Source organism: Cetorhinus maximus, chromosome 6, assembly GCF_964194155.1.
Source record: "Cetorhinus maximus chromosome 6, sCetMax3.hap1.1, whole genome shotgun sequence".
In the NCBI taxonomy this organism is placed as follows: Eukaryota; Metazoa; Chordata; class Chondrichthyes; order Lamniformes; family Cetorhinidae; genus Cetorhinus; species Cetorhinus maximus.
Window position 1 is genome coordinate 88349494 of NC_135884.1, and position 22267 is coordinate 88371760.

The 22267-nt window shown below is 41.1% G+C and overlaps 1 protein-coding gene and 1 long non-coding RNA gene across 4 annotated transcripts in view; one reads left to right on the forward strand and one right to left on the reverse strand.

The window, feature by feature from the left end:
• Positions 1-701, reverse strand: part of LOC144681883 (aryl hydrocarbon receptor-like) — a 134405-nt gene extending 133704 nt beyond the window's left edge. For both annotated transcript variants that reach the window (XM_078543986.1, XM_078543987.1), the window contains exon 1: positions 206-701. The gene's annotated coding sequence lies outside the window, so the exon portion shown is untranslated. The remainder of the gene's footprint in view (positions 1-205) is intronic.
• Positions 702-863: 162 nt separating this feature from the next.
• On the forward strand, positions 864-22094 carry LOC144681884 (uncharacterized). Of its 2 annotated transcripts, none has more exons than XR_013576871.1 (6): positions 864-922; positions 3234-3395; positions 10669-10807; positions 14413-14556; positions 18619-18775; positions 21694-22094. It is a non-coding gene; the product is annotated as an uncharacterized LOC144681884 (long non-coding RNA). The 2 variants fall into 2 exon arrangements; XR_013576870.1 differs by lacking the exon at positions 864-922 and adding an exon at positions 1166-3063.
• Positions 22095-22267: the final 173 nt, after the last annotated feature.

A 22267-nucleotide genomic window follows, 5' to 3' on the forward strand; every position in this document is an offset into this window, starting at 1 on the left:
TCCAGTTCTCCATGTTGTTTTGCAAATGCTTTGAAACATAAAGAGAACTATTGACCAGTAGCAGGTGGATAGAATACAGCAATGATCAGCATGTAATCCCAACCAGTGTATAAATTAGTATCAGAAACAAAAGCAAATGTGTTTGCCCACAAATACACGTGAAAAATCAGATTTGTTTTTAAACTATCAAAATATTTCAACTTACCTGTTAAAAATACAGTGCTAAAATGTTATTCATCCGACAAACGCTGAGTGAGTCGAATCGAACACTTAAGCCCATCAAGGCCATTTGAACTCAGTAATACCTCTTGTGAGTGAAGGACTACTAATCCGTCAAATGAAGACCCAAAGTTTAGTTTAATTCAGCAGAATGGTCCAACACACAACAATCCCCACGCTCTGAGTGTGAGACTTCGATACCATCTCATCCAGACACACCTGAGCCAGGTAAAACATCAGATACTCCACAGACTGAAGCACAAGCTTTAACGGGATAAATAAAGTTTAATCCCAAATATCTTCTGTGTTACTGCACTGTATCTGTATTCTTCTCGCTCAAAGAAATTCAACTTCCAAATCACCTCCTGTCGAACAAACTCCTCTCCATCGGAGGGTACACCTTAGCTGTCAATCAAGCAGCCCAGTGGATTCTGATTGGCTGCCCCGCCTCTCCACCCACCTGTACCTTCCCGCCCAGTCACCAGCGCCGCGCTGCGGCCGCTCCGGGAAAAGCAGGAGCGGCGCCGGCGCGCAGCCTGCCGGGAGTTGTAGTTTCTCCCCCCCCCACCCCGTCATCCCTGACACCTCCGGACATGAGGCGCTGTCCACGGAACTACAATTCCCAGAGAGCACTGCATTCTCCCGAGCATGCACGGAACGGGACTGTGGGGATTCGGTGCCATGGTGGCGGCGGAGGAAGAGGGTGAGGCTGGAGAGGGAGTGATGGCCGCAGATTCCCCCTTGAACCGGTTGGAGCTCTGCTCAGTGGGAGGAGGAGGGAGGGGAGCAGCAGCAGCAGCTCGGTCCGACCCTGGTGAGTGGGGAATGTGTAAGGGCTGGGCCCTCAGGCCGGGCCGCTGATAGCAGGCAGGCCGCTCTCCTGCTCACTGCCCTGGGGCTGCTGCTGCTGGGGGCGGGGTCTGGGTCTGGGACTGGGACTGGGACTGGGACAGGGACATTCTTGGCTTTGTACAACCCTAATCTATGATGAACCCCTGTCTTTACTGGAGGTGGAAAATAATTAGGGGATAAACATTTCAAGATGGAAGCCTGATCAGGGAGTTTTAAAACGTCTCTTGAGGGATGGGGGCAGCGTGGTGGCCAGGCACGTGGGGTGATATTTGGTGGTATGGCTGGAAATTAATGTTTAAAGATCGCAGCAAAAATAAGGATTTGCAAGAATAAATGGATTTACTGGGAACATAGTTTTTTTTTACGATTATAAAATCTAATTGGAATAAAATTCTCTATTTAATAGAAGACCGTTTGACCTCTTGAAAGTATATTTTTTCTTCTTTGCTGCTGTGATTAATTTTTGGCATACGTGATCGAACAGTCAGTGAAGTGCATTAAAATCATCATCCTGAGGGCTTGGGATCTTTCCTTCCATTTTGTTGAGTTAGTTCACAGGTGGTCCAGCTGAGCAGTATATAAGTATACGCTTCTTATTTATTTTATAGCTCAAGAAAGACTTGTATTTATGTAGTGCTTTCTGTGATCTTAGGACATTCTGAAGTGCTTTATAGCTAATGAAATACTTTTAAAATGCATTTACTGATGTAGTGTAGGAAACACAGTAGCTAATTTCCATACATCAATGGCCCACAAACAACAAGAACATCTATTATAAATCTTGATTAAAAGATAAATATTAGCCAGGGCACTGGAGGAATCCTCCCTGCTTTTCTGAATAACACCAAAGGATCTTTTGCACCACCTGAGAGGGCAAGTGGGACTGTGGTTTTAACATTTCATCGGAAAGCTGTTACCTCAACAGTGTAGTACTCTTTTAGGTACTGTACTTGGCTGCCAGCCTAGATTTATGTGTTCATATCTCTAGTATGGAGCTTGAATCTACAACTTTCTAACTTGTGCAAGAGTGCTACCTACTGAACTACGGCAGGCACTACAGAAGTAGGGCATTCCTGCCACTGTGTTTGCCATATCCCCACACCCTTTCAAATTTTCCTTTAACAAATATCCAATTTCTGGGGGCCCGTTACTCATTTGGCTAGATGGCTAGTGTGTGATTCAGAATAGCATCAACAGAGCAGGTTCAATTCCTGTTCTGGCTGAGGTAGATTTGGGACCTGCCTGCTTGCCATGCCCCTGAGAGTGGAAGGCAATGTCAAAGCACCACTGACAAAAGCTGACAGGAAAAATGGCTCAGGATAAAACAACAGCAGCCAAGGACCTGCCTTCAGGCAGAGCAATAAGAGAATGGAATACAATTGCTATTTAAAAGAGATTATGGATTCTATACCACTACTGTTTCTGGTAGAGCATGCCATATCTTAATGTTCTGCCTGAAGAAATTCCCCATATCTCCCTTTTGATGATAAATTTATGCTGTCTTGTTGCAGACTCATCGGTGGAAACCTTATCAAAGATTTTTATAATTATATGCTGTCCATTTTATTAATTTACTAAAGGAAATAAAAGCTTGCAAAAAATGTAGTTACATTTTCTCTTAACTGTTACCACATTGAATATATGGACCTTTATAGGATTGAGGGCATCAATTATAGTGATATATTTAAAGGGGGATTGCCGTCCACTTTAGAGCAGTTGTTCCAGTCACTGAACTTGGAACTAAAGATCCTATGACATTATTCAAGGAAGTGCTGATTGTCAAACCTGCTGATTGACAACAATCACTATCAAGAGGTACAATTCAAACATTTCAACTGACCATTCACCTCATCGGTGTTTGAGACATTGTTGTGTCAAAATGGTAACCCTGTTCATCTTTGTAAAAACAGTCACTGCTCTTCAAAGCATTTGATTGTTGAGCTCCTGGAGGCATATGAAATATGTGGTATCAGAATGCAAGTTATGCTCCAGGTCAGCGTACCATTTATGATGTGCAAACTGTAATTTTGTTGATACACCGATGAATCAAAACTTTTCCCAGTAACTTTCCATGAATGTTTGATGTTGCAATGAGCGATACCCTTCCAGCCCGAACATTGGAGAAGTCTCACTAATGTTTAATGTCCTTTGTCTCTGAACAGTGCACCATGCTACCATGCTGACCTCATCAAGACACTGGTCAGGAGGAGTTCCTTAGTGCCAGCGTGTGATTGTGGTGAAGATGCTTGTTTGAAATGAATTAATGGACAATGACAGTACCTGTTGATGTCTCAGAAGCAAGGAGAGACATTTAGTCACTTAAGGTACAATGCTATCTGTATCCTTGGAACTTGTTTTAAGATGAAGTTTGCAATCTTAAAACAGAACACTGTCAAAATAACTATTGTTATTTTAAGTACAATCGTAGGATTTAATGCCTGTGATACATTGGTTAAATGTTTCAGAATACCTATTAAAATGTTCTTGACAAAGGAAATTACATTCTTGAATCTTGATTTTCTTTTTTGCTGTTTTATGAAACTAGGTTTTTAAATCTCATCCCTGGAATGATGTCTTTTTACTCGCCTACTTACGTGATGGGTGATGTTTATGGGTGATGTTTAGCATATGTTATCAGAAGAGCCAACAACGAGCATTAAAATGATTACTCTGAAAGCTTAGGATATTCTTTTGCTGAATTGGCTTTAACCTACAATCCAAGAGAACTCTAAGTGTTAACTGGAGGTAGAAGTGTTTAATCCCTGTGGCACCCTTTCACTAACAATGTAACGGAGAGCTCTGAGCATACTGTAAGTGTCAGCTTTACTGTCCTTCCCTGGTTACCCCAATTCATCGTGCCACAGAACCTGAAGGATGAGGACATTTTCAACCATCAAGGTGAAAATCATGCAAACAGAAATAGCGATAAGATTGATTCTATCTTGTAATGCTCATTTTTTTTAATACTTAATTTGAAAAGAAAAGGTTCACTAATTTAGTTATGCTGTGATTGCATCTGCTGTTTAGCATTGAGTTCCAGACTCAGGCACAATGTACCTCCTCAAATGACACTGTCCGTACAGTACATACCACAAACGTTGCACTAAGCATAAACTGATGCTGTTTCTAGCTTTGGGTATTTCAGCAGAGGTCAGCACCTCAGTTGAAGGTTGGCCTCAGTATTGCCCACTAGCCCATTCCTGGAAGTTGTCCTTAGCACGCACTAAATAGAGACAGGAATAAACAAAAGGATATGAAAATTAAACTAAATAGCCTGTTATCTTTAAATAAAAAGAGCACTGTTGGCAAAACATTAAGTTTTAACAATAAGTTATGGAGAATGTTTTTTTCCCTTTTCCTTATCAATTAATACCACTCAAACAAAACACTAGCAATATATCACAGAGTTTCCAGCGCTGCTGCAATTTGTCATTCAAATTGTTCATTCCCAGACTGTAGACAGCTGTGACAAGGCCGACATTCACTGTTGAGCCCTCGTTGCTTGAGTGGCTTGTCGGGAAGTTAAAAGTAAACTGCATTAGTGTAGGACTGGAATCACATCTAGACCGGATAGGTTAATGACGACACGTTTCCTTCCCTAAAGGGCATCAGTGAACTGAGAATCAGACATTATCATGTTCGTTTTTATTGATACAAATTTATTTTCAAATTAAAAATAAAATTCAAATTCTCAACCTGCCCTTGGAATGACCTGAACTCACATTCTGTGCAGCATTATTAGTCCAGGTCTCTAGATGACCAGTCTAGTAACATAACCACTATGCTGCTGTACCCAGAATTTAACAATAAAAATTACTCTCTGCTCTTCAAGGCTCATTGCTGCTCCAAAGGTTTGATGGGTGAACCACTACACCCTGAAAATACTCAGCAACACAGCTGTCTACAGTCTGGGAATGAACAATTTGAATGACAAATTGCAGCAGTGCTGGAAATTCTGTGATATATTGCTAGTGTTTTGTTTGAGTGGTATTAATTGATAAGGAAAAGGGAAAAAGTAACATTCCCCATAACTTATTGTTAAAACTTAATGTTTTGCCAACAGTGTTCTTTTTATTTAAAGATAACAGGCTATTTAATTTAATTTTCATAACCTTTTTATTCCTATCTCTATTTAGTGTGTGCTAAGGACAACTTCCAGCAAATCTGAGGCCAACCTTCAACTGAGGCGCTGACCTCTATCGAAATGCCCAAGGCTAGAAACAGCATCAGTTTATGCTTACAGTGCAACGTTTGTGGTGTGCACTGGTGGTATTGTGGTATGGAGAGAGTCATTTGAGGAGGTACATTGTGCCTGAGTTTGGAACTTAATGCTAAACAGCAGACGCAATCACAGCATAACTAAATTAGTGAACCTTTTCTTTTCAAGTTAAGTATTAAAAAAAATGAGCATTACAAGATAGAATCAATCTTGTGGCTATTTCTGTTTGCATGATTTTCACCTTGATGGTTGAAAATGGCCTCATCCTTCTGGCTCTATGGCATGATGAATTTGAGTAACCAGGGAAGGACAGTAAAGCCCATCTCCCGCACATCCGCCCTCACTCTGTCCTCTCCCTCCCAGAACCATGATAGGATCCCTCTTGTCCTCACTTATCACCCTACCAGCTTCCGCATTCAAAGGATCAACCTCCGCCATTTCCGCCAACTCCAGCACGATGCCACCACCCAACACGTCTTCCCTTCACCCCCCCGGCAGCATTCCACAGGGATTGTTCCCTCCGGGACACCCTGGTCCACTCCTCCACCCCCTACACCTCAACCCCCTCCCACGGCACCTTCCCATGCAACCGCGGAAAGTGTTACACCTGCCCCTTTACTTCCCCCCTCCTCATCGTCCAAGGGCCCAAACACTCCTTTCAAGTGAAGCAACACTTCACTTGTACTTCCCTCAATTTAGTCTACTGCATTCGCTGCTCCCAATGCAGTCTCCTCTACATTGGAGAGACCAAACACAGACTGGGTGATCACTTTGCGGAACACCTTCGGTCTGTCTGCAAGCATGACCCAGACCTCCCTGTCGCTTGCCATTTCAACACACCACCCTGCTCTCATGCTCACATGTCCATCCTTGGCCTGCTGCAATGTTCCAGTGAAGCTCAACACAAACTGAAGGAACAGCACCTAATCTTCCGACTAGGCACTCTACCGCCTTCTGGACTTAACATTGAGTTCAACAACTTCAGATCATGAACTCTCTGCTCCATCCCCATCTCCTTTCCGATTCCCCTTTTTCCAATAATTTATATTTTTTAAATATATTTTTCTTTTCCCACCTATTTTTAAATCTATAATTTTATCTCCACCATTTAGCCCATTTCGATCCCTTCTCCCCACCCCACCCCCACTAGGGCCATCTGCCACTTGTTTGTCCTGCTTTCTACCCTTAATGTCACCATTAGCACATTCCTTAGATAATATCACCACCGTCAACACCCCTTCGTCGTTTTGTCTACAACATCTTTGGCAATCTCTTCTTTGCCTCCACCTATCACTGGCCTTCTATCCAGCTCTACCTGTCCCAGCCCCCTCTACCAGCTTATATTTCACCTAATTTCTATATTTCCTTAGTTCTGATGAAGAGTCATCGTGACTCGAAATGTTAACTGTGTTCCTCTCCGCAGATGCTGTCAGACCTGCTGAGTTTTTCCAGCTATTTTTGTTTTGTTTCAGATTCCAGCATCCGCAGTATTTTGCTTTTATCTTAAGGTCAGTAAAGTCTTGCTTTAAGAATTTGGGAAGTTCTCTGTACATTTGATAAATCTGTTCACTGGTCATCACATTTTGACAGTGGAAGTTTTGATAGTGATGCAAGTACCAACTTCTCGTAACTGCTCACTCACATCAGCACAGCCTTACAACTAACAGCTCTACAAATAAAGGGACATATAGCGTCAGAGAGTTGATCATAGCAGGGATTAGTATGTGCCACCAAATTGGAGCAGGAAAGAACCCTAAAAAGGCCAGTTTCCTTGTTGGTGAATTGTGTAAGTGAGGACACAGTATTTTTGTAATGTAGAGATATTTTGTGTTGCGAATGGCCCTCCAAAGAAAAGGGTTTGCACCACGTTAACCCTTGTGTCAAAATCCTGCTAAACAAATTCTCGCTTAAAAATTCAACTTCCTTTAGTTTGAAGATTGTCCTCTGGTGTTGTCATTAGGGATTGCTTGGGAAGAGATTTGAGGCTAGCTGTGACTTGAGGTGCAATCCTGTCTATTGCAACTTTGAACAACGGTTTGCAATCTTATCAAAGCAGCAATCTGTCAGAATAAATAGCAAGAGTTATTTCACATAGATGGCAACAATGACCTTCAGTCCTTCTATTAGTGCACTGGTTAAGGTATTCGGAAAGTTATGCAATTAACAGGTTAACCGCGTTAAATACCTGTTAACTGCTTAAGACTGCTAAAATACCGTCTAAAGGACTTAAAATAAATACTTCCTTTAGAAAATGAATATTTCTATTTATATATAATTGTTGCTCTTCATGTAAAATTAGATTCTTAAATTTTCCTGGGAAATCCCCTCTTTTCCGCACCCCTCTCCCTGTGCCCAAGTTCAGTGATGAACAATTTTTGCATGTATTATCTGAACAACCAGTGATAAGCATTAAATGATTATTCTGAGAGCTTGGGATCTTCCCTTATGTTTTGCTGATTGTATGTACGTGTTATTTAATAGGGCCAGTAATAATGTTTCTAATGCTCTCGTGACGGTTCTTGACTATCTGTACCATATCACTTTCTCAGCTTATAACTGCGCAGATAACTATAATGTGCTGTGGGTCTCAGTTTTCATTCTGCAGTCTGCTGAATATCTGAGCTGTGTCGCTGTGGCTCATTTGTGAAGTTGATTCGCACAGTGGGTGAGCGGGCTGTACATTCGTATCTGGACCTTAGTGTCAAAGATGGTTAGCGTTATCTGCATTTGTGTTGCAATAGTAACATCAATGTGATGTGGTTCGGCTTTGCACTGCTCAGATGTTGTAGTGTACACCAGTCTGCAGAATGGAACCACTTGTCTGCAGTGAGATATGATTGGGTCCTGAATCCAGAATTTACACTGCACATTATTTTAGCTGGTGTGAAATAAAGTGGCTTGGCACTTGTGCTGCAGTTCCTGTAAACAGAGTCATTAATAGGGGAAAGCTTTCCTCCTGGATGATTTTATGGGCCCAAGTGAAATGAGTTTTTGAAATCTTAAATCAAGTTTTATTGTACTCATCAAGTAAACCCACAACGGGACCTATTTTTTGCTGCTTCCCTTCCCTATCCTCGGCCAAATTGATCTATTTTGATTTTACATGATGGCGCCACACGGCATAACTTTCGTTTGCGTTGGTTTGTCTTTTATTGATACATTAAATGACAATGTTTTATAATTGTTTGAATTCCTGTACTGATCCTTTACTGCTGGACCCTGCATGTAAGACCAAAGTTTGACGTCTCAATTATCCACCAGATTACATTGCCCACCTGTCAGGACAGGGCTTCATACAGAAAGTAATAGATGTTCAATCAAATCTGTAAATGGAGAACAGATTTCCAGTCAAATGGTCTTGTTGAAGACGTTTATGAAATATTCCTGTAAATTTGCTGAATCTGTTTGGTCTGTGGAATTTTGGATAATGATACAAGTACCTGGTTCTGGTACTCACATTGTCAGCACAGCCACTCAACTGACAGCTGTATGGATGAAGGAAGATGCCGTGTGCTCTTTTACTCTGCTGAATATATAGCCTCACAAGGTTGACCGTAACAGGTGTTAGCATATGTCGTGAACTGGGAGCAGGAAATAATCTGAAAAGTGCCCTTTTTGATGAATTGTCTGGGCACTGCATTTTTTTAATACAGTGATATCTGAGATTTGAATGGCCATCCAAAGACACTGTTTGCACAGCCTTATCACTTGTGTCAATATCCAACTGATAAATTCCCACTTAGTGTGAGGATGTCTAGTGGAAATGAAGTATCAACAGTTAATGATTACACTAGTGTTAAAGCAAAAAGGTGAGAAGTGTACAGAGTCTAGAGGGAATAATAGCCACAAGCAGTGACTAGATTTGAAACAAGTGCTAAGCAATATTTAAAACTGAGATTAAAAAGTCTACTAAATGCAGATATTTTATTTGTCTTAAAGTATTCAATATAATATTTCATAGCTTATTGTAAAAGACTAGGTTAATTTTTCCACTCTGATTCCTGATTCCGTAATGAGTAGTATTTGTATATTAACTGAACAGTAATGATAATTGAGTGTTTTAAGATATTTCCTTCCAGTTTGTGGAATGTATTCATAGGTCATATTATCCTGGGCAGTAAAAAGTATTTATAATGTTGAAAGTGTGAATGTCTAATAATGTTGTAAGGAGGAGGTTTTAAATACTTCTGCTTCTCTGTTTTGTTAATTTACAAAAACTAAAATCCCTCAAATTAGTGTAGGTTTCTGATTCTTGTAATCCCTTCTCCCTGCTGAGCATATGTTACTTTGTTGACATTAACAGCAACAAACATATGTTCTTTCAAGAGGAGTGGTCACCAACATAGAGCTGGATAGAGTCTGATATCACTTTTGCTGGTGATCTGCATCACACCTGTCATTAGTGAGTCTAAAGGTTGTGGGTTTAAGCTCTACTTGACTTCTGGAGCTCAACCCAACCAGTCTCATAATGATATGAGCTCATGATGTAGATTGACACTTTAGTGACTGAGCTTAGTGTTTGGCTAATTCTGATCTCTCGGTGAATAACATTAAAAAAGATTGGTGGGTAGTATTTTCCTGTGTCAAAGTAACTTCGCTATTTGCCTATTTGTCATTGTTTTTCAAAGTAATTGTATGTCAAGTACATGGAGATACTTGCAACATCAGGTGTGTGGAGGTGCTTCATGAACCATGTCAGCGTACTATTTATGATGGTGATCTGGGTGGCATAGTTTGTTTAAGTACTGGTCTTGCCATTTTGGGGCTTATATTCAATCCAGCTCAGAAGGATGGTTGGAAAGTGGATATGAGAGCAATGAGTTTGGGCAGTCTCCATACAGTGGCTAATGGACTTGGGCCCATGACACGAGGTTAGCTCTCTTTTGGTGCCAGTTGGAAGTGCAACTCAGGCAAGCCACAGCACTGCAACAGAGGATGCGCTATTTTATTGAAGGGAATTAGCAGAAGAACCTGAAGTGACCGGAGGGGAAAGAATTGTATGCATGAAGTTATGATGATCTGGAATGCACTGTCTGAAATAATGATGTTAGCAGATTCAATAATTGTCAATTGGGGGTTGGTTCAATACTTGGAAGGGGAAAGTTTACTTAACTATGGTGTAAAATCAGGAGTGGAGGACTAATTGAATAGTTCTTGCATGGATATGAATGGCTTTATTCTGTCCTGCATCATTCTATAATTCTGTCATAAGAAGGCTGCTGTTGGGCTGATGTACAGTTGAATCAAAACCTTTCTCCATAACATTCCATCTGTGTTTGATGAAAGTGGTTTCACTGACCACACCCTTTACAGCCCAAACATTGGACTAAACTAATGATGTTTCAGTAACTCTTAATGTTCTTTTTGTGTCTGAACAGTGCACTATGTCGATATCACTGAGACTGGTTGGTGTGAGTTTCTCAGTCCCATCGTGTGAGGATACTTGTTTGAAATGAAGAATCAAGGGATGATAATGGAACCCATTAATATCGAAGGATGTAGTAACAGCAACTTGAGGTACCATATTGTCTGTATTGAAACTTTGATCAACAGCTTGCAATTTTGTCAAAGCAATAACCTCCCAGAATAAATAGATACTATTTCATGTAAACAGCATCATGGGGTTTTAGTTCTTCAATTAGTGCACTGGTTATTGTATTCGCGAAGTTATCCAGTTAACAGATTAACCACATTAAAATACCTGTTAATACTTATCAAAATACTGTACAAAATATTACTGACTGCTTCTTTTAGAGAATGAATATAACTGTATGACTGTGTCTTTGTGTAAAACTAGATTTCCAAATCTATCCTGGAATGTGTCCTGTTTTCCTCTGCTCTCCCTCTGTGCCTAGGTTCAATGATGAATAATGTTTGCATGTATTATCTGAACATCTAGTGCTGAGCATTAAATTCTGAGATCTTGGGATCTTCTCTTAGATTTAGCTGATTATATGTACCTGTCATTTAGTAGGGGCAGTGAATGCGTTTATAATGCTCTTGTAATAGTTTTCGACTATGCGCCACACCATTTTCTCAGCTTACTTGACCAGGCAACCGCAATGTGCTGTAGGGGTCTCAGTTTTCACCCTGCAGTCTGTTGAATATATAAAACCTAACTGGGGTTGAGTTCTGTCGCTGTGGCTCATTTGTGAAGTTGATTTACACAGTGGGTGAGCAGGTAATAAATTCCTCTCAGGACCTTGCCATGAAATCATTTTTTTGTCCCCGTGTTCTTTGTAAGCTAGCACCTGTGGAGAATGTAATATTTATGGCACAGGATGTTCCAATATTTTGTTACATTCAATCCTGTCTATCCACAAGGGCATGACCCCTGAGTTTTTTTGATAAGTAACCCAGATCCGTTCTGGTCAGTCAGTTTTAGTCTCTCGGAGAGTCAGGCAACAGGGTAAGAAGCTCCATGCAGCTAAAGTGCAGCTGTTAGATAGCCCTGAGGAGCTGGGTTGGGGGCTCAGTGAAGCCCAGAGAGCCGTTTGGTAGCTCCGTGCAGTTGAGGCTCAGAAGAAGGCCCAGGTGGGGTGCTGTTTGCTGGTTCCATGCTGCTGAGTGAGTTTAGGCTGAGAACGAGCCTTGGGATCCAGTTGGGGTTCAAGAGAGCCCACATGACTTGGTGTTCGGCAGAAGAAGAAAAGGCTGCAGACAGGAGAGGTTAGAGCTCAAGGAAGTCCGAGAGAGCGGAGAAAGGGGCAGAAGGAGGGGCATGCTGAAAAGGGTAGGCGCTCAGGAGAAGTCCTGGGAACCATGTATAGCTGGATGCAATCAGGAAGACCAGAGTTCAGAGAAACCCAGGGGCAGTGCCAGCCCAGTGAAGCTAACTTCCTAGTAAAGAGCTGAAATTAAGCCTTCAAGTAGAGGCTGGAGTGCAGATTCGGGAATCCAGAGGAACGTTTTCTTGGCAGACGAGATTGAAACCCTGTGAGGTGACCAGTCGTTGAGGCCAGTCCAATCAGAAAGACCAGATCTTCGAAAGTGGGAACAAGAGTTTTAACAACATTGGTGGACTCGCAGCAGGCACTGATGTCTGGGTGGGTTGCAGAGAAATCCGTGGGATCTGTCTTGGCCGCAACTGCCATTTCATTGTGCAGTGAAGTGTGTTTGACCACAGTTCGCGTGTACTTCCTGTTAATTCTGAATGTTAAGAGTATCAGATAGTTATTGTAAATTGTTTTACTTTTCTGACTTCGTATTGTAAAGTTTATTTTGGTTTGTTTAAACCCATGGAATCTTGTGGCTTTATTCTCTTAGTAAGAAGCTGGGACCTTAAACTTTGTCTATTTTAAATAAAACATTACTGGTCCCTAATTGGATCGTGCCAAACTTTAGCAGTCTGGTCCAAGATTGTAATGGCCTCTATCAAAGACGGTTAGCATTAACTTGCATTTATATTGCAATAGTAACATCAGTGTGATATAGTTCGGCTTTGCACTGCTCAGATGTTGTAGTGTACACCAGCAGTCTGCAGGGTGGAACCACTTGTCTGCAGTGAGCTATGATTGGGTCCTGAATCCAGAATTTACACCGCACGTTCTTTCAGCTGGTGTGAAGTAAAGTGGCTTGGCACTTGTGCTGCAGTTCCTGTCAACAGTCACTAATGGGGGAAAGCGTTCCCCTATGTGCCACGAACTTGAAGCAGGAAAGAATCTTTAAAAGGTCCAATGTCTCTTTGATGTTGAATTGTGCAAGTGAGGACGATTTTCTAATTAGGCGATATTTTGAGTTGTGAATGACCCTCCAAAGAAAGGCTTTGCGCAGCCTTATCCCTTGTGTCAAAATCCAACTGAGCAAATTCCTACTTATAAATTCAACTTCCATTAGTTTGAACAGTGCTCTCTGTTTGAAGTCATTGGTAGCAAGGAAGTTCAGAAGCTCACTGAGTGAACCTGTCCAGTTGAAATGAAACACCAATGGTTAATGATTACACTGGTCTTAAATGATCCATGCGAGAAGCATACGTGGCCTGGAGGAAATGATGGGCACAAGCATTGACTAGATTTAAATGAGAGTTTTGACTATTTTCTTCAGTGGTATCTTCTCATCGGGTGTACTATCCTGGACAGATAAAACGTTTATAATGCCGCAAGCGCGAGTGTCTAATAATGTTGTAAGGGGGATGTTTTAAAGATTTTTATTGTTGATTTTATTAACTTATTAAAAATTGAAAGCTCTCATGTAGTACAGGTTTCTATTTTTCTTGTCCTTTACCCTAAGGAGGGGGAAAACAGAATTTGCAGCATGATGTGGCGCAGTGTCACTTTTGGTGACTCCGTCTCTCCTCTCATCTATGTCCGAAGCTTATGAATTTGAGTTCCACTCCTGACACTTCAGGACTGATCTTGGTGTTTGGCCAACACTGATTTCTTGATGAATGCCATAAAACAGGATATTTTTGTTGAAAATTATGAAATATTTGATGACATAGTAACTGTTTTTTCAAAGTAATTGATAGTACATCAACCGCAAGGAGATGTCTGCAACATGAGGTGTGTGATGGTACTTTATGCTCCGTCGGCACACTGTTTATGATGGCCAGATGCACAGTGCATTTAAACATTGACTGCTGTTCTGGGGGCTGCATTCAATCCAGTCCAGCTGGACAGGTAGAAAATGCCTGTCAGGATAATAAATTTGAGCAATCTCCATTCAGTGGCTAATGGACCTAGACCTATGACAAAGATTAGCTCTCTTTTGATACCAGATGGGAGTGCTATTATTGTGAGGTAGTTAGCAAGTGAGCCAGAAGCAACATGAGGAGAAAATATGTATATGCAGTGAATTGTGACAATCTGGAAAGCACTGCCCGAAATGATGGTGGAAGCAGATTGAATGATAATTTTCAAATGTGAAATAGTGAAATCTGCAGGGCTACAGTGAAAGATCAGGAGAGTGGAAGTAATGGCTAAAAAAAAGGATCTAGTACACACCAGTAAACTGAATGGCCTCCTATGCTCTCGTAATCTCTGACTGTATTCATACACGGATGGATCAAAGTATTCACACTAATTTCCATGGGGCATTGTTGTTTGTTGAATGGCCTTCCAGTGCAAACATCTAATCCATAGATGTTGCACTAACCCTTACTGTTTTTATTTGTCTCTGCACAGTGGATCCTGCTGACTACATTGAGACTGTAGGGAGGAGTTGCTTAGAGCTACTGTCTGAAGATGACTGTTTGAAATGAAAAGTTAATGGACAATGATGGAATCCATTGGAGCCAAAGGAACGAATGTGAGACACACTGACTTGAGGTACAATACTGTCTGTATTCTTGAAACTTTGAGCAAAAATTTACAGTCTTGTCACTGCAGTGAAGTGCTAGAATAAATGACAGGAATTATTTTATAAAGGGAACGAATTGGATTTATAGATCACCCTTAATATAGCAAAATGTCACAAAGTGACAGGAGCATTATCAATAAACATGTATTTTGTCACCAGGCAGCAGAAAGAGATGTCAGGACAGATGACTAAAAAAATTGATCAGAGAGGTAGGTTATAAGGTTATGTTCTTAAAGAGAAGGCAGAGATTGAGAGATTTAGGGAAGAAATTCCAGAGCTCATGGCTTTGGTAGCTAAAGGCACAGCCTCCAATGGAAGAGCAATTAAAATTGGTGATGCTCAACTGATGGGGTAATTGTAATGAGCGACTTAAACACTAAAATTAGTGATGGAAACATCAGGAACACGTGTCAGTCAAAATGGCCTTGGACCGATAAATGAAAGAGAGAGACTAATACAATTTTGTCAAGAAAATGACCTGATGGTGGCAAACGCCTTAAAGCAACCAAAAATAAGAATGTACACTTGGAGAGGTGATGTGTATTGAACTCAAGTGGATTATATTATTCTTAAAGAGGAGCAGAGAGAGAGAGGTGGAGAGGTTTAGGGAATGAATTCCAAAACTTACGGCTTTAGTAGCTGAAAGCACAGCCTACAATGAAGAAGCAATTAAAATTGGTAATGCTCGTGAGGCCCGAATTAGAGGGTTATGGATATCTTGGAGAGTTGTGGGTCTGGAGGAGGGTACACACATAGGAAGGAAAAGAACATAGAGGGATTTGAAAATAAGGATGATAATTTTAAAATTGAGTCCTTATTGGACCAGGAGCCATTGTAGGTCAGCGTGCACAGAGATGCTGCATGAATGAGACTTGAGGCAGATTAAGCTACGAGCAATGGAGTTGTGGATGAACACGCTCATGTGGGGTAATTTGGTCAGCATAAGATTGAAGGATGAGAAGGTGCTTCTCATGGAAAAGATGGGCTTGGAGAGAGCAAGGCAGGAGATGAGAGAGAGGCTAGAGAAAGATGCGAGTTGAGGGTTTCAATTACCACATTATAGGGATTCATTTCTTCTGTTAGTGCACTGGTTAATGCATTCAAGAAGTTATCCTGTTCACAGGTGAAGGACGTTAAATTCCTGTTAGATCGATGACTATTAAAATACTGTACAAAAGATTTAATGTCAGTGTTCCTTTTAGAAAATGATTATAATAACTCAGATGTAATTGCTCTTTGTGAAAAATGTAGTTTTCCTTATGTACCCTGGGATGTGCCGCCCTCTTCCCTAGTGCCCAGGTTCAATGATGAGTAATGTTTGCATGTATTATCTGAACAGCCAGTGAAGCACATTAAAATTACTCTGAGAGCTTGGCATCTTCCTTTACATTTTGCTTATTCTATGTTTGTGTCATTTTGTAGCAGCAGTGATGATGTTTGTAATGCTTTATGTAACGTTTCTTGCATCTCTGCTCCATACCGTTTTCTGAGCTGACTTGGCCACCTGACTATGTCCTGTAGGTCTCAGTTTTCATCCTATAGCCTGATGAATATATAAAACCATCTGGGGTTGAGCAGTGCCACTGTGGCTCATTTTTGAAGTTGATTAGCACAGTGGATGAGCGGGATATACATTCACATTTGGACCTCGATATCAAAGACTGCATTTATATTCCCATAGTAACATCAGCACAATGCGGCTTGGCTTTGCACTGCTCAGATGTCATGTCCACCTGCAGTCTGTAGGATGGAACCACAGTGAGATAAGATTATGCACTGAATCCAGAATTTGCACCACAAATTCTTGCCGGTAGAATAAATTAAGCTGGGCACTTGTGCTCCGGCTGCTGTAAATAGACTGACTAATAGAGGAAAGCTTTCCTCCTGGTTCTGCTAGGATTTTAGGGGCCCAAGTGAAATGAGTTTTGGAAATGTTAAATCAAGCCTTGTTGCATTGATAGTGTAAACCCACAATAGAACCCTCTTTTTTGCCACTGCCCCATCCCCACACTCGGTCAAATTAATCTACACCAGCTTTACATGATGGCCGTACACGGCATAGCTTTTGTTTCCGTTAATTCATCTTGTCCTGATGAATTACATAACAATGTTTTAGAATTGAATTCCTGTACTGAAGGTACTGCTGGATCTTGTGTGTGAGGCCAAAGTTTGATGTTTCAATTACTCACCAGTTTCCAATGCCAACACATGGGGACAGGGCCTCATACAGAAAGTAATAGATGTTCACTCAAGTCTGTAAATACAGAACAGATTTACAGTAGAAACGTCTTGTTTGAAGAGGTTTTTGGCATATTCCAGTACAGTTGCTGAATCTGTTCAATCATCACATTTGGATGTTGGAAGTTTTGATAACGTTGCAAGTATCTGCTTCTGATACCTGTACCCATTCATGTCAGCACAGCCACACAACTAACAGCTGTACAAAATTAGTTTCAAGGTGTTCTTGCTGAATACATTGCCTCGCAGGTTGACCATAACAGATATTAGCACGTGCCACAAACTTGGAGCAGGAAAAAAAACTTTGAAAGACCCAATGTTCTCTTTGATGCTGAATCGTGCCAATGTGGACGATTTTCTAATCCAGGGATATTTGAGTTGTGAATAACCCTCCAAAGAAAGGGTTTGCGCAATCTTATCCCTTGTGTCAAAATCCAACTGAACAATTCCTACTTAAAAATTCATCTTCCTTTAGTTTGAACTGTGCTCATCTTCCTTTCGTTTGATTAGTGCTGTCTGGTGAAGTCATTGGTGATTGCAACAAAGCACCAATGGTTAAAGATTACACTGGTGTTAAATGATCCACGGGGAAGGCATACGTGGCCAAGTGGGAATGATGGGCATAAGCACTGACTGTGGTTTTAAATGAGAGTTTTGAATATTTCCTTCCAGTGGCATCTTCCTATCAGCCGTATACCCTGGAAGTAAAAATATTTATAATTTTGCAAGTGAGAATGTCTAATAATGCTGTAAGGGGGATGTTTTAAAGATTTCTATAGTCCGTTTTGTTAACTTACTAAAAATTAAAACCTCTCAAATGTAGTACAGGTTTCACTTTTCTTGTCCTTTGCCCAAAGGAGGGGAAAAGTCACAATTTGCAGCTTGATGTGGCCCATTGTCACTTTTGGTGACTATATCTCTCCTCATGTCTGTGTCTGAAGCTTGTGAATTGGTGTTCCACTCCAAGGCTGGAGCACAGAGTCTAGACCGACACTTCAGGGCTGATCTTGGTATTTGGCTAACACTGATCTCTTGATGAATACCATCAAAACAGGATCTTTTTTGTTGAAAATGATGAATCTATTTGCTGACATAAGTCACTTTTTTCAAAGTAATTGATAGTATGTTAACCGTATGGAGATGTCTGCAACATGAGGTGTTGTGTGATAGTGCTTCATGCACTATGTCAGCACACTGTTTATGATGGCCAAATGCACAGTGCGTTTAAACACTGACCTTGCTGTTCTGGGGGCTGCATTCAATCCAGCCCAGTTGGATGGGTAGAAAATGCCCGTAAGGATAATAAGTTTGTGCAATCTTCATTCAGTGGCTAATGCACTTGGACCTACAACACAAAATCAGCTCTCATTTGGTACCAGGTGGGAGTGCTATTATTGTGACGTAATTAGCAAATAAACCAAAAGCAACATAAGAAAATATGTATGCAATGAATTGACACAATCTGGAAAGCACTGCCTGAAATGGTGGTGGAAGCAGATTGAATAATAACTCTCAAATGTGAAATAGTGAAATCTGCAGGGCTAAGGTGAAAGATCAGGAGAGTGGAAGTAATGGCTAGCATTTAAAAATAAAAATGAGCTGGTATACACGCAATGAGCTGAATGGCCTCTTTCAATGCTCTGCTAATCTCTGACTGTATTGCTACACGGATCAAGAGTTTTCTCACTAATTTCCATGGGGCGCTAATGTTTGAATGCCCTTTCAGTACAAACATCTAATCCATAGATGTTGCACTAACCCTTACTGTATAACCCTTATTTGTCACTGCACAGTGGATCCTGCTGACTACATTGAGACTGTAAGGCGGACTTGCTTAGAGCCACAGTCTGAAGATGAAGATGCTTGTTTGAAATGAAAAAATTAATGAACAATGATGGACCCCATTGGAGCCGAAGGAGCGAATGTGAGAGACAGACGCACTGACTTGAGGTATAATACCGTCTGTATTCTCGAAACTTTGTGCACCAGTTTGCAGTCTTGTCACAGCAGAGAAGTGCCAGAATAAATGACGGGAGTTATTTTCGAGTTGGTTTTATAGATCGCCCTTAATATAGCAAAATGTCACAAAGTGACAGGAGCATTATCAATAAACATGTATTTTGGCACCAAGCAACAGAACGAGATATCAGGACACATGACTAAAAACTTGATCAGAGAGGTAGGTTATAAGGTAATATTTTTAAAGAGAAGGCAGAGATTGAGAGATTTAGGGAAGAAATTCTAGAGTATATGGCTTTGGTAGCTAAAGGCACAGCTTCCAATGGAGGAGCAATTAAAATTGGTGATGCTCAACCAATAAGGTAATTGTAATGAGCGACTTTTTAAACACTAAAATCTGTGAAGGAAACATCAGGAATACGTGTCAGTCAATATGGCCTTGGACCAATAAATGAAAGAGAAGAGACTAATACAATTTTGTCAAGAAAATGACCTGATGGTGGCAAGCACCTTCTTAAAGCAACCAAAAAGAAAACCTGTACACTTTGAGAAGCCCAGGTGATGTGTATCAAACTGCAGTAGATTATACTATTCCTAAAGAAGAGCAGAGAGAGAGAGAGGTGGAATGGTTCAGGGAATGAATTTCAAAGCTTATGGCTTTGGTAGCTAAAGGCATGGCTTGCAATGAAGAAGCGATTAAAATTGATGATGCTTGTGAGCCAGAATTAGAGGGTTATGGATACCTTGGGAGTGTTGTGGGTCTGGAGGAGGGGCGCACACATCAGAAGGAACAGGACATAGAGGGATTTGAAAGTGAGGATAATTTTAAAATTGAGTCCTTATTGGACCAGGAGCCAGTGTACATCAGCGTGCACAGGGATGCTGCATAAACGAGACTTGAGGCAGGTTAAGTTACGAGCAGCAGAATTGTGGATGAACACGCTCATGTAGGGTAACTTGGTTGGCATAAGATTGAAGGTGGGTCTCATGGAAAAAATGGGCTTGGAGAGAGCAAGGCAGGAGATGGGCAAGAGGCTCAAGAAAGATGCGAGTTCAGGGTTTGATTTACCACATTATAGGGATTCATTTCTTCTGTTAGTGCACTCGTTAATGCATTCAAGAAGTTATCCTGTTCACAGGTGAAAGACGTTAAATTCTCGTTAACAGATTGATGACTGTTAAAATACTGTACAAAAGATTTAATGTGAGTGTTCCTTTTAGAAAATGATTATAATAACTCAGATGTAATTGCTCTTAGTAAAAAATGTAGTTTTCCTTATCTACCCTGGGACGTGTTCTCCTCTTCCCCTGTGCCCAGGTTCAGTGATGAGTAATGTTTGCATGTATTATCTGAACAGCCAGTGATGCACATTAAAATTACTCTGAGGGCTTGGGATCTTACATAGAATAAGCAAAACGTAAAGTATGTGTCATCTTGTAGCAGTAAGGAAGGAGAAAAGTCGCCAATTTGGAACTGGACATGGCCCATTATCACTTTTGGTGACTATATCTCTCCTCGTGTCTGTGTCTGAAGCTTGTGAATTTGAGTTCCACTCCAAGGCTAGAGCACAGAGTCTAGACTGACACTTCAGAACTGATCTTGGTGTTTGGCTTACACTGATCTCTCGATGAACACCATCAAAACAGGATCTTTGTGTGTGGAAAATAATTGATCTGTTTGCCTACATACGTCACTGTTTTTTCAAAGTAATTGATAGTACGTCAACCGCATGGAGATGTCAGCAACATGAGGTGTTGTTTGATGGTGCTTCATTCACTGTTAGCGCACTGTTTATGATGGCCAATTGCACAGTGCATTTAAACACTGACCTTGCTGTTCTGGGGGCTGCATTCAATCCAGCCCAGTTGGACGGGTGGAAAATGCCTGCGAGGATAATGAGTTTGAGCAGTACTTGGGCCTGCACGCAAGATCATTTTGGTGCCAGGTGAGAGTGCTACTATTGTAAGGAAATTAGCAAATGAACCAGAAGCAGCATAAGAAAATATGTATATTTTGTTATCCCTGCTTGCAACGAGTTGCTACCCGGGAATGTGGGCTTGACCGGCAGGAGTGGTCAATGAGGTGAGCTTATTGTGGGATGACCATGTCCACACTCCTGTTCTTTTGCGAGTATTTTGTTTTGGATAGGTCTTCAACATTGAGCTGGCACATTCTTTTAACTGGTCCTGCTTCTCAGCTTTGTTGTCCCTGAAAGAATCCATTTTCCAGTGGGTTTTTAGTGCTTGGATTGGGAGCCTGGTGGCTGGGGTGGTGATCTTGGCAGCATTAGTTCACAGGTTTTCAAGTTACAAAAACTTGCTTTAACAGGACCACCTCCTGTATCTCAGTTATCCACCATTTGTCCACCCAGGAGGATGGGGCTCTTCATGTGGCCGATAATAGATGTTCAATCATATCCATAACTGCAGAACAGATTCCCACTAAATTGATCTTGTTTAGAGTGATTATTGTTGTAGAACTGAGTTGTTGGGTAAATTAAGAGTTCATCTGTCAGGGTATCTGTAAATACCTGTTGGTGGAATTTATCCCTAACACTGTACAATACCATTCCTGTTGAATAATGGTTTCACCATTGAAAGGCACCCAGCTTGCCTCTAGTACATAGGGCAAGATATGTACAAATGCGCTTGAGGCAGGTCTGCTGCTAGTTCATTGGGTAGCTGCACTGTGTGGTTTGGTATCAAGCCACAGGGACCTAGAAGATCTCACAATCAAGTCCTGGACTGTCATAAATCCAACTGAACAGGTAGTTTATCCAATACAGCCATTTTACAATTTGGCACAGGAATGTTATTGTCTATTATCTGAGAGGAGAGAGAACAATGATTTGATTAAATTTGTTTGGATTTTTGACTGGATAGTGTCATCATTATGAAATTTGTTTCAGGTTCTCGGTTTCACGGAATCAACCATTCGAAAGCAAGACCGTCGATCAGACTTCAGATGCAGCATTCTATCCCAATTCCAGAGTCTTTAGAAGAGGCTTCCAGCCCCGTTATAGAGCAGGAATCCATCCAAGTGGTGGTTTAGTCACATGCCGAGAGGAATGTTCTGCAAAAGAGGCTCTGCCTTGCCTCTGTATGGTATGCCTGACCTCGACTTCTTGAAGTAAAACATGCCTGTAGCACACCCTCTGATCTTCTAAATCCTGCTGGGTCCAAATATCCACCATCTCCTGACCTTCCCAATTCTTTGTGTCCCACTCTAGCCTTATGTTTAAGCCATGTGAAAAAGTATTAATTGCTATATTGTGTTGTATATTTAAAATAAATGTAAATGTTAAACCCACTTTGAATTGAAGATGTAGTATGAATGTGACTGACGTTCTTCATTTCTCCAACTTCATTGTCTCTCCCTTCGAAAGGAGTCATGCACAATTTTGCAACTTCACTAAACAGCTACTTGTTTACTCCAGATTAAAGATTGCAAATCATGCAAGTTGAATTGTTGGGAGACCAACA